Source organism: Budorcas taxicolor, chromosome 14 (assembly GCF_023091745.1).
Source record: "Budorcas taxicolor isolate Tak-1 chromosome 14, Takin1.1, whole genome shotgun sequence".
NCBI lineage: Eukaryota > Metazoa > Chordata > Mammalia > Artiodactyla > Bovidae > Budorcas > Budorcas taxicolor.
The window spans coordinates 66287857-66301188 of record NC_068923.1 but is presented as its reverse complement, the minus strand read 5'-3'; the positions used below and the strand labels follow the sequence as shown (position 1 = coordinate 66301188).

The 13332-nt window shown below is 39.8% G+C and overlaps 1 non-coding gene across 1 annotated transcript; it reads right to left on the bottom strand.

Annotated features, from left to right (window-relative positions):
* Window positions 1–352: 352 nt before the first annotated feature.
* Window positions 353–458, bottom strand: LOC128059697 (U6 spliceosomal RNA). The gene has a single exon (XR_008200624.1). It is a non-coding gene; the product is annotated as a U6 spliceosomal RNA (small nuclear RNA).
* Window positions 459–13332: the final 12874 nt, after the last annotated feature.

Below are 13332 nucleotides of genomic sequence, written 5' to 3'. Positions count from 1 at the left end.
CTTAAATCTATTTCTCACTTCCACTGTATATTCATAAGGGATTTGATTGAGGTCATACCTGAATGGTCTAGTGGTTTTCCCTGCTATCTTCAATTAAATCTGAATTTGGTAATAAGGAGTTCATGATCTGAGCGACAGTCAGCTCCTGGTCTTGTTTTTGTTGACTGTATAGAGCTTCTCCATCTTTTGCTGCAGAGAATATAATCAATCTGATTTCGGTGTTGACCATCTGGTGATGTCTATGTGTAGAGTCTTCTCTAGTGTTGTTGGAAGAGGGTGTTTGCTATGACCAGTGCATTTTCTTGGCAAAACTCTATTAGCCTTTGCCCTGCTTCATTCCGCATTCCATGGCCAAATTTGCCTGTTACTCCAGGTGTTTCTTGACTTCCTACTTAGGGGCCATGCTAATCTTCTCTGTATCATTCCAATTTTAGTATATGTGCTGCCGAAGCGAGCACAATGAACTTCAAAAATACTAAATACTGAATAAAGGTTCAAACATAAAATAATCCTCAACCAGTCACAAAATTAAAAACTATCACCTGCCATGTTAACTTTTTTTTTTATCTTAAAGCAGTTTTAAATAGGAAAGCTGTTAACTTGCATAAATTATTAATTCCTGATTTGGGGAGTGTCAGTTCTTTTTAACTATTCTGAAAGAAAAAAGAAAGTAAAAACATTGAGAAAGAATAAAAATCCAGATAGCTGCTGTTATTTCAGATAAATTATGCTTTCACCCAAAGATCTAGTAATATTCATGGGAAAGTGAAGGTTATAAAACGAGACAACAGTTGCAGAGGTCCACTGAAGACCTGGAAAGAGATAGCTATGTTAAATCTGATTTTTAGTCTATTGTGTTGAATCAAGAGATTTTTTTCTTTTCTCTTTGTTTTTAGATGGCATCAGATGGCCAAAGTATTGGAGCTTCTGCTTCAGCTTCAGTCCTTCCAACGAATATTCAGTGGTGATTTCCTTTAGGATTGCCTGGTTTGATCTCCTTACAGGCTAAGGGACTCTAAAGAGTCTTACCTAGCACCATAACTCAAAAACATCAGTTCTTTGGTGCTCAGCCTTCTTTATGGTCCAACTCTCATGTTTAGTGATTATCAGTTCTGGCATGAACATGTAGAATATAGATGATATATTGATAGATGTGAGTCTCTATCTCTTCATATTATCTTTCTGCATAATTACCATAGGGCCCAAATGTGCTGGGCATTGAAACTATAAAAGTTAATGGGAGATTCTTCATCTATATGAATAGCTAATAAACTAATGATGGGTTGGCAAATAGATTTCATTTTATTTGCTTGGTTTGACCTATTGTTAGTAGGTGCTTGGAGCTCTCCATGAAAAATCATTTAAATTACACACACAGAGGAAAAATGTCCTTTTCAGCTTTGAATATCAAATATGGGTAAAGAATGGGTGAGTGTTTATACATTTGCTGTGTATTATATTTGCTGAACCTAATCTACTAACTTTATGCAGTTATTTAAAAAAAGCTATGTGAATTATAATTCAAAAATTATAAGAAAATTACTACAGAAAAATAGGGGAAGGGAAAGAATTGGCTTCAGTCTATCAGGCAATTCTATTTAAGAAGATTTAGGGAACAAAGAAGAGTTTATGTTATAAGGAAAAAAGAGACAGATTTCACTAATTATAATTAATAACTGCCTGAAGTCTAACATGTATCATTTTATAGGTGAAAGTGATTTTTTTGTTGTTCCTAACAAAAATGTCCAACAAATCCCTTATAGAGGTTTTATTCACACCTAAGTAAATTCTTCATAATGATTCAGTTTCATCATGCGATTAGAATGGGATTTAATATCAACATTCCAGAATTATATAATTAATTACTTTCAGCTTCAATTACAATTACTAATTGATACAAAGCCTTTAGCTTAACTCGTGGAGGTAATCAATTCACAACATGAATTGTGAACAAGTGGTTAGATCACATTAGCCCAGTAGTTCATGTGTGCTGGCTAATTAGACAAAATTTTGTTTTACTAAACAGCTCAAGAAAATGGTACTAAGAAATTTGGTAAGTAAAACTTCTCCCAGTTTTTATTATTATTTTGTAGTGATCTCTTCCAATATGCTCAACTGTATTCTGTTCAGTCATTCTGTATGGTCAAGCACACAAGAAAACTGTTCCTGTGCTCTGTGAACATTCCCTGCTGCTAAACCAGTGCCTGCTTCACCTACACCCTACCCATAAACAACTGACCTTCCCATATACTTGACTTCCCCAGCTAGTGATTGTTCTTATCTTTAGATCAGAACATCTTCACCAAGATAGCTTATCACAGGGGCAGTGAGAGGGCATACCCCTTTTCTGATTTCTCCTGGTAACTGATGAGCCAACCTGACTTCAGTTTCTCCTATAATTGGGAACCTCCCCTCCCTGCTACAAAGACTGCTGTCATATCCTACCCGTCGCTGCTGTCTGTGGCACATGATGTGGAGTCCCTCCAGGACCTTGCTTCAGAAATGTAAGATTTACCCCACTCATTAAACCGTTGATGTCTTCGTCACTGACTTGAGTTCTTTGTTTGATCTTGAGGCTGAGCACAGGGCTTGTAGCCTGCAGGGTGCAGACCAACACCCACTCTGTTCCTTCTCTTTCCCGCTTTCCTATGAATGCAAGGCAGAAAGTCCTACCTAAGTGGGCCTATTTTTCCATTTCTTTCATGTCATCAGTGCCCACTGTAGTTTATAGGAATTCTATCTGTGGTATAAAGGAATTTATAAGAAAAGGAAGACACAAAAATATATTTATTAGCACCCCAAGGTTTCAGTCAATAATATGCTTGAGCCTTAAAAATGGTTAAATAGTATTTTTTATTTCTTTTGTTTTTCAGCTTTTAAGCTCCTGGTTTGAAACATTAAATTTTGAGTTTAGAGACACATAGTATCAATGGATGCATTACTTAAATTATAGATTCCCAAAAGTCACACAGAGCATCTGATTCAGAGACTGTGGCCTCTAAAACACAATTTTAGAAAACCCGACTTTGAAAATAAGGAAGAGATTATTTCAGGTACCAGCTAGTCTGTGGCCCTCATGTAACATAAAAAACCAGACAGACAAAATTGATCTGACTTATGCAAATTGTGGGCTTTTATTTTCCTTATGAAGCCAAATACTCACATCAGAAAGAGGTGAAGTAGTTTCTTCAACCCATCTAAATGATAAACATTTTGAATCAAAACTTGTGTAAATTATTATTAAGTTCTTTCCAGTCTGTTTTTAAATGTTCTCTCTAGTTCTTTTTCAACAATCAAATTTCCAACATAAAATGACAGGTTAGGAAAGAAAAATTCTGAAACAGGAATGAATAGGAAAACCTTGACCTTCATCCAGAAATTTGACCACTGTTTTCCTATAAGTATTGACTCATGCAAGTCATGTAAAAGTGGACAGAATAGCTAGTTGCTGCTGCTGCTGCTAAGTCGCTTCTGTCGTGTCTGACTCTGTGCGACCCCATAGACGGCAGCCCACCAGGCTCCCCCGTCCCTGGGATTCTTCAGGCAAGAACACTGTAGTGGGTTGCCATTTCCTTCTCCAATAGAATAGCTAGTAGGTCTCTTGAATCTGGGCCTCTGCTTCAGATCACATGAGCAGAAAAATAGAAATCACCATACACATCACATAACTGTAACTATAAAATCACTCTCTGTATGAAAAAACACATAACGGTCACTTTGCATGCATGCTAAGTTGCTTCAGTTGTGTCCAACTCTTTGTGACCCTGTGGGCTGTAGCCCTCCAGGTTCCTCTGTCCATGGGATTCTCCAGGCAAGAATAATGGAGGGGATTGCCATGCCCTCCTGCAGGGGATCTTCCTGACCCAGGGATCAAACCCACAGCTCTTATATCTCCTGCATTGTCAGGTGGGTTCTTTACCACTAGTGCCACCAGGGAAGCCCAGTGGTCACTTTGGATACTAATAATTCCATGAATCTGATCCCCAAAATGAAAGCCAGAACCACAGACTTGACTACAACCAAAGTCTTCCTAAACATATATACATACAACTTTTTTTATATTGCAAATCCTGTGAGTATTTTATAAGTATCCATTATTTTTACATTAATTGAAATATGCTATCTATTGAAATATATATGTGTGTATTATACATATATATTTATTTATAAACATATGTATGCATGCTGCTGCTGCTGCTGCTAAGTCACTTCAGTCGTGTCCAACTCTGTGTGACCCCATAGATGGCAGCCCATCAGGCTCCCCCATCCCTGGGATTCTTCAGGCAAGAACACTGGAGTGGGTGTGTATAAAACTTTATGGGGCTTCCCTGGTGGCTCAGACAGTAAAGAATCTATCTGCCTGCAATGCAGGAGACCCAGTCAGGAAGTCCTCTGGAGGAGGGAATGGTTACCCACTCCAGTACTCTTGCCTGAAGAATTCCATGGACAGAAGAGCCTGGCAGGCTACAGACCGTGGGGTTTCAAAGAGTCAGACACAACTGAGTGAGTAACACTTTCACTTTCATAATACTTAATGTAAATTTTATAAATACCTCAATATTATCACATAATTATTACATATATTGCATTAGTACTATATGCAATACACAACAATACATTATATAATTACTTAAATCGTGTAATACTGCTGTAAGTATATGTGTCTTTGTGTGTATTTCCTTTAGAACTTGTTTAGGTACAAGTGACAGAAAATCTAAATCAAATTGCCTTAAACAAAATAAAGCAATGTATTGACTCATGTACATGAAAAGCCAGGACTACTATTAGATACAAGCACAGCTGTATTAGGTGTTGAAACAAGTGAAAAAAAAATTGGATTCACTTATCGGTTGACTTGGCTTTCTTTACCTCAGTCTATTTATTTTCAGGGCAGTGTGGCAGTTTAACAGATGTAGATGCTGTCTTTACCATCCTAGATTCAAAGACTTATTACCACTGACTATTCTAGCACTGTGTGCGGGATCTGAATTGCTTAGGTAGCTTGACTTGGTTGATGAACTTAGCCTTGAACCTCACTGAGGACAGGGAAATGTCACTATTAAGATGGAATTTTTAAAGGAGGCCTTCTAAGTCAATAATAGCCTAGGCTTTTCAAGGATGATTGCTAGATTTTTGGCAAGTTTAACAGAAAGAATGCCGTTTTACAAATATAGAAACTTCAAAATAGAAAAAGTTCAGGGATGTTAACATAATTTCTATTGCAGTCACTTTTAATTTAAGGGATTTGATGGTATTAAATAGATATATTAAGTAAGATATTGGCTAAATAGAAACGTATAGGCTAAAAAATAAATTTAAGAATCATCAGCCTAAATGTTATTCAAAGTTGGGATTAAAACTGTAAGGCCTGAATATTTAGGAGAATATTGGAGAAAGACTAACCAAGAAGGCAAAAGAACAAAGGCAGAGGGATGTAATTTCAAGGGTGCTGATGTCCAACTGCTTTCTCTTCACCCAGTACACATTAGGAATCAGTGCATGACCCCTGTTGCTGAGTGTGGCTGAGTGACTGGATCTGCCAATACCTTCTTGTGACCTTTGTGAACTATCGCATCTGACTGACACATGGAACTCTCACTCTTTCTTTCCTTCTCCACAGCAAATAGCAATTTCATGATGGTAGCTGGTCTGTCTGGACTCATAAGTAATTCTAGTGAGCATAGTTTTCCTTCTAACTAGTAATTTGAATAAAGTATAAGCGTGTGTGGATATTTATAACTATGTAGCCCAGCCTATCCTGGTTGAAGGGCTTCCCTGGTGGCTTAGAGGTAAAGAATCTGCCTGCCAGTGTAGGAGATGCAGGTTCTATCCCTCAGTCAGGAAGATTCACTGGAGAAAGAAATGACAATCCACTTCACTATTCTTGGCTGGGAAATCCCATGAACAGAGAAGCCTGTCAGGCTACAGTCCATGAGGTCACAAAAGAGCTGGATGTGACTTAGTGACTAAATAGCAACAACAATCCTGGCTGAAACATGTACCTCAGCTACAAATAAAAACATGTATTCAAAGGAGCATGTGGAAGAGTCTATAAAGGCAAACTGAAAATCAAAGTGTATCGATAGGATTATTTGTAGAAAGTGGTAATTATCTATATAAATATTGAATTGAGGGAGATGTAGTTATTTTCTGTTGTTTTTTGTTTGCTTAATACTCTGGGAGTCTGTTAATTGCGGGAGTTATTAGAGAAAAACATATTACTAATAGAAAGCAATCTTTAACCTTACATTTATTACTTATGTTGTGATCAATAAGGAAGTTGCTTCTCAGGTGGATAACATCAAGTTAAATAATCATGACAAGATTTACCAACACTGTGGATAATCTGAGCAGAACATCCCTCTGCAAATAGCCTAAGTGGCCACTGGATGTCAGTATTATGTTATGCCTATTGATTATTTACTCAGTTTTGATTAGTACTTCCCTGGGGTTGTTTCACTATTTAAAAGTCTATCTTTTTAAAGAAAAACCTAAAAAAAAAAAAGTTAAATTACATTAAAAATTATTCATGTTTATGCAGTACAACATTTAAGGTACACTTACATACCAAGGTTCTTTGTTTTGTTTTTAAATAGGATATTGAATTTTAAAGGTTTATTTTGGAAATACACAGGACAGTTATTTTTTGCTTTGTTTAAATTCCTATTTCAATTTTTTCACGTTACCACTAGAGCCAGCAAGCAGGTTGCAAAGAGTTAAAATAAAGCTATGCTTACTTTTGATTTATCTGTTACAATTACAGAATTAAGATTATACTAAAATTGGTAAAGTAATTACTCAGTATAATTTGACATTCCAAAACTGTAGAAAACTAGTAGTACTGGCTTTAAAATATTTATTATTTTGTTTCATGAAAAAGTCTGTAGATTGTTATGAATTGATCTCAATATAAGTTTTTAAATATAATAGGCACAATTTTTCATTTTACAAATGAAAAATTTGAGAATTATATAAGCTAAATGATTTGAGCAAGGTCAGAAGTGGCTAGGATAGGCTAGGATATGGAGTGTATAGTTTTTGAAGTTAAGATTAAAACTAAGAAAAACCATTCCATAGATATGTTGCAGTCAGAAGTTCATGAGATTCTTATTCAACTCATGTCCCTAGACATAAGGCCCCTGAAGCCTAAAATGTAATGCAAATTTTTATAATTTGGAAATTTAAATACACATATACTTTACTTAAAAATTAATGTAGCATATCTCTTCCAGCAATGGGTTTGCCAAAATTAAGTTTAATAACAGTCATCCATAAAACTGCCCTCACTTTATAGACACTAGTGACAATTTTAGGGGGTTGGCTTAAAGCTCAACATTCAGAAAATGAAGATCATGGCATCCGGTCCCATCACTTCATGGGAAATAGATGGGGAAACAGTGGAAACAGTGTCAGACTTTATTTTGGGGGGCTCCAAAGTCACTGCAGATGGTGACTGCAGCCATGAAATTAAAAGATGCTTACTCCTTGGAAGAAAAGTTATGACCAACCTAGATAGTATATTCAAAAGCAGAGACATCACTTTGCCGACTAAGGTCCGTCTAGCCAAGGCTATGGTTTTTCCTGTGATCATGTATGGATGTGAGCGTTGGACTGTGAAGAAGGCTGAACGCTGAAGAACTGATGCTTTTGAACTATGGTGTTGGAGAAGACTCTTGAGAGTTCCTTGGACTGCAAGGAGATCCAACCAGTCCATTCTGAAGGAGATCAACCCTGGGATTTCTTTGGAAGGAATGATGCTAAAGCTGAAACTCCAGTACTTTGGCCACCTCATGTGAAGTGTTGACTAATTGGAAAAGACTTTGATGCTGGGAGGGATTGGGGGCAGGAGGAGAAGGGGATGACCGAGGATGAGATGGCTGGATGGCATCACTGACCCGATGGACAGGAGTCTAAGTGAACTCCGGGAGTTGGTGATGGACAGGCAGGCCTAGTGTGCTGTGATTCATGGGTCGCAAAGACTCAGACATGACTGAGCGACTGAACTGACTGACTGACTGAGGGTCACCCTGGAGAAGGCAATGGCAAGCTACTCCAGTACTCTTGCCTAGAAAATCTCATGGATGGAGGAGCCTAGTAAGCTGCAGTCCATGGGGTTGCTACTAGCTGGACATGACTGAGCAACTTCACTTTCACTTTTCACTTTCATGCATTGGAGAAGGAAATGGTAACCCACTCCAGTATTCTTGCCTGGAGAATCCCAGGGACGGCAGAGCCTGGTGGGCTGCCATCTATGGTGGGCTGCACAGAGTCTGACACGAATGAAGCGACTTAGCAGCAGCATCAGGGTCACCCTTAATTTAGACTAACTGCATACAAACTTGGGGGTGCCTACAGTTATCCAAAGGTTCCATAATTTGCTGGAAAGGTACACAGAACCCAATTCAAGTGCCATACTTACAAGTGTAATTGTATTGTAACCAAAAGATAGAAATAATAACCAGCTGAAGGAAGAGGCTTATAAGTGTTAGGTAATTCAAATAGGAAACAGGAGTCCAAAATGGCGGTGGCTAAAAGAAAAGGACGGAGAAGACAATGGCACCCCACTCCAGTACTCTTGGCTGGAAAATCCCATGGACAGAGGAGCCTAGTAGGCTGCAGTCCATGAGGTCGATAAGAGTCAGGCACCACTGAGTGACTTCACTTTCACTTTTCACTTTCATGCATTGGAGAAGGAAATGGCAACCCACTCCAGTATTCTTGCCTGGAGAATCCCAGAGACAGAGGAGCCTGGTGGGCTGCCGTCTATGGGGTCGCACAGAGTCGGACATGACTGAAGCGACTTAGCGGCAGCAGCAGCAGCAAAAGACAAGGAAGGGAAAAACCCACGAAAATAGAACAAAGGAAGGTCCGAGGACTGGAGTGAGGACTTCTGGTAGAACAAGCAGCACTCCTAGCTAGCCCAATTTGCATAGGGCAGGCCCGGGGTGAGGGAAAAACATAAAAAGCGGAGCCAAAGGGCTCTCTCTCTCCCCCTCTCTTTCTCTCTCTCTCCCGCACCCTGGTGCACTCCTCCACTCTCTTCTCTTCGTGTCTTTGGGTTGGCATGCCCTCACGCTTCAAGGATGGATTCTCCTGCTATTTTCTAAATAAAATAGAGCTGTAACACTGATTTGTCTAAGAGTTATAACATGGTTTGTCCAAGACCTGAGAGCTGTGACGCGCCGAGGGTTTTAATGTCCGTCACTCCAAATCTTTGTTGTGACGCGACACAGAACCGAGGAGCATACATTTGCCTGACATAAGCAAAGTCTGAAACAGTTCTAGATGTGAAACTTCCATGCTGATTCCCTCCTGAAACTGATGCATAACAGTACTCAAAGGATATAGCCAACTAGAGAAACTCAACTGAGCTTCTGTGTTTGGAGGTTTTTTGAGTTTCATTGTATAGGTATGATTGGGAAGTCACTTCCAGGAGACTAGATTTCTAGCTGGAGGTCCAATTGATATCATGGGACTCAAAGAACCCTCTAATCATCTGGTTAGTCTTTCTAACATTGTCAGCCATATCCTGGGTCATCTTGTTAAAATAAGCTATCTAAAGCCCCATCCTGAGTCACCTCATTAGCATGATGAAAGGCTTACCATGCATAACAAAGACACTCTTATTATGCGAGAATTCCAAAGATTTAGAAGTATATTAGTCAGGGTTCTCTGGAGAAACAGGATAAGATGTCTTTCTAAATAGATAAACATGTGGGTAGATTTGTTTTATTTATTTATTTATTTTTTAAGTTTAAGGATTTGGGTCATATAACTGTGGAAGCTTGTCAAGTCCAAATTCTATAGAGTAGGCCTTCAAGCTGGAGACCCAGGGAAGACTTGCAGTTTGAGTGTAAAGTCAGTCTGCAACCTCTTCTCTTTAATAAGTAACAGCCTAATGTGGTATTTACATCTATTTGTTTCTTGGAGGAATGTGTAATTTCCTTGGTTCTGTCTTGTCTTGCCACAGCAAAAATTATAAACAGTGGACCATTGTTACAACTTGGAAGTGAAGTGAAGTGAAGTCACTCGATCATGTCTGACTCTTTGTGACCCCATGGACTGTAGCCTACCAGGCTCCTATGTCCATGGATTTCTCCAGCCAAGAATACTGGAGTGGATTGCCATTTCCTTCTCCAGGGGAATTTCCCAACCCGGGGATTGAACCCGGGTCTCATAAATTGTAGGCAGACGCTTTACCATCTGAGCCACCAGGGAAGTTCCACAGCTTGGTTACAACTCAGTTTTATTTGGCAAGCAAAGGATAGTATACCCTGGAGACATAATCTGTCTTGATTTCCTCTTTTTATATGTTTTTGTCTCTTCCCCCCGATCCTGCTTTATGCAAACTGGGCTAGCCAAGAAGGGGATGTGTTTGTTCCACCTAAAGTTCTCACTCCAGTCTGTGGATTTTCTTTTGTTCTGTTTTCCCAGGCTTTTCCCTTTCTTTGTCTTTTAGCCACAGCCATTCTGGACTCTTTTTCCCTCTTCTAACCACCTAACATTTCCCACTCAAGATATGGGAGGCCCAATTCTTTAGGAATAGGGTGTTGAGATCTCTCTGATTACTTCCTGCTGAGCTGGGATGGCAAGGGGCATTGGGCTTCCCCCTCTTGCTAGTCTTAAGCCTCAGAGTCATTATAATGGTGTCCATCTAAGGGTGAGTGATATTTTCTGTGGTTGGGTATAGTTTTAGATATCCTTGTTGAACTAGCACAGCATTTTGTAGCTTGTTACCTGAGCAGAGAAAAAATGGGTTAAACAATTTATAATACATGGAGCAATCATAAGCAGCATCAATATTGTGATAACGGGTTAGTAGGGGTGTTAGCCAACTCCAAATTCCCCCTCACTAGGAGATGGATCCTCCAAAGAGAGATTGTAGTTACCCCGACAACTCTCCAGTTCATTCTTTGAGATTCCATAGGATTTGTGAGACTTTCTTTAACTTAGCTGGAGGTATTTACCCAGAAACAACACATCTCATTCAAGATGGCTCAAGTCCCTCTTCTTCAGGGATCAAGAGATCTATCTCCTGTCTATTTTGGAGTACAATCCCTGCCAAGCTGTGTTGGCTCTTTAGAGCTATCCTGAGAAATCTTATCCCCAGAAAATTAATTTTGGGGGTATTCATTAGAATAGCAGTCATTTGTAGTCCTAAAGAGATATCTGAGATCTCCCAGGAGCTCAAAGGTGTATTGAGCATCCTCTCCTGTTTTCTTCCACAGCTTGACTTATAAGGAGTGAATCCAGGAGCTGTGCCCTGGTACCTTGGTTACTATGGGAGGTAGAAAGTATTACAAGGTAGGGGCCCTTCCATGTGGGCTGGAGTTGAGCCTTTGGGGACCCTCCTTCCAGACTTTAGTTAGGACTTGAGTCCCTGGAGCATATAATGGTGGCTCTTTAGAATCTTTTGGGTCCTGGTTGATACCCCACAAGCATATATTTTGTTGGAATTGCACAATGGCCATAGTATAAGACTGGAGGGTCTGAGCCTCTGGATCTAGGAAGAGGTCTTTGATATAAACAAAAGGTCTCCCATATAGCATCTCATAAGGATTAAGGGCAATATGGGTGCAGAGAAGAGCAATTGCTAAAGCCTCCTTCCATCCCAGGGAGATCTCCTAAGTTATCTTTTTTATCTCAGATTTTAAGAATTGGTTGGCTCTTTCCACTTTCCCTGAAGACTGAGGCCTCCAGGCAATGCAGGTAATAAGTAATGCCCAGTGCTTAAGAGACCCCTTGGGTGGCCTTAGAAGTAAATTATATAAAAATATATATATATTAAAAAATATAAAAGGATATAAAAAAATATTAAAAAAAAAAAAGAAGTAAATTATATCCCATTGTCACTGGGTAATGACTTGGGCTGGTCAAATTTTGTAATGATTTCATGGAGCAGTTTTTTTTTAGTATCCCTTCAGCCTTCTCAGTCCAGGTGGGAAAGCCTTCAATCCATCCTGTAAATGTACCTATCATGACTAGTAGGTATTTATATCCTTGAGGAACTTGCATCTTGGTGAAGTCCAACTGCCATTGGATGGGCTGGACCATCTGGGGTCTTCGAGATAACCTTGTGGTTTGTTTAATTGGCAAGTGGGACAAGAGGAGGCTACTTGCCTTATAGTCGTTTGGAGGCCTGTTACTCTGAAGGAAGTTTCTAGTAATCTTTGGAGAGCCTTCTCCCCTAAATCAGTAGTGGCATGTAAGGACTTAACCAACTTCCATTGGAAGTTCCCAGGCAGAAAAAAGGAATCCCTCCTTTTGGAACCACCCCATAAGATCTTCTTAAAAGCCCTCACTCTTAATTTAAGAGTCTCACACTCAGTATATGAGGGAGTTTCTGGAAAATTAGTCTGTGGAACTACAGTTGCAAACCCTATTAGGTCTTTGTTCTGTAATGCTGCTTTCTTAGCTGCCTGATTGGCTGCTTGATTTCCTTGTGCCACTTTGATGCTCCTTTTTTGGTGTCCTTTACAATAGAAGACTGAAACCTCAGGGGGCAGATGGACTGCCTCCAATAACCTAAGGATTTAATCACCATATTTGATTGGGGACCCTCGGGTGGTGAAGTGGCTTCTTTCTTTCCAAATAGCAGCATGTACATGTAGCACCAGAAAGGCATACTTGGAGTTAATGTTAATGGCTACTCTTTTTTCTGTTCCCAGCTCTAAAGCATGAGTCAGGGCTATGAGCTCAGCTAATTGGGCTGAAGTATCAGGTGGCAAGACCTGGGTTCAATCCCTGGGTTGGGGAGATCCCCTGGAGAAGGGAAATTCTACCCACTCCAGTATTCTGGCCTGGAGAATTCCATGAACTGTATAGTCCATGGGTCACAAAGAGTTGGACACTACAGAGCGACTTTCACTTTCACCAGGTGGCAAAGGTTTGGCCTCTATGGTCTCAAAACTGGAGACTACTGCAAATCCAGCTCTTCTTTTTCCATCCATGACAAAGCTGCTTCCATCAGTGTACCAGATTTGCTCAGGATTAGTCAGAAGATCTTCTGACAATCCCTCTAGGGGTTTTGTCCAGTGGTTCAAATTTCCTAGGCAAGAGTGAAAGGAGAGAGAACACTCTGGGGTAGGCGGGAGGGTAACTGGGTTAAGAACCTGGGAAGGGGATATAGTCAGGCCTGGATTTTCCATCAGCACTACTTGATACCTGAGGATCCTTTGATGAAACATCCATAAATGGTCTCTCCAATTCAGGAGTTGTTTCACTTGGTGGTTGGTAAAAATGGTTAGTTTGCCCCCAAAAGAGAGTTTTAAAGCATCTTCTATCTGGACTGCAATAGCTGCAAGATTTCAAAGGCAGAGACAGATCTCTTCC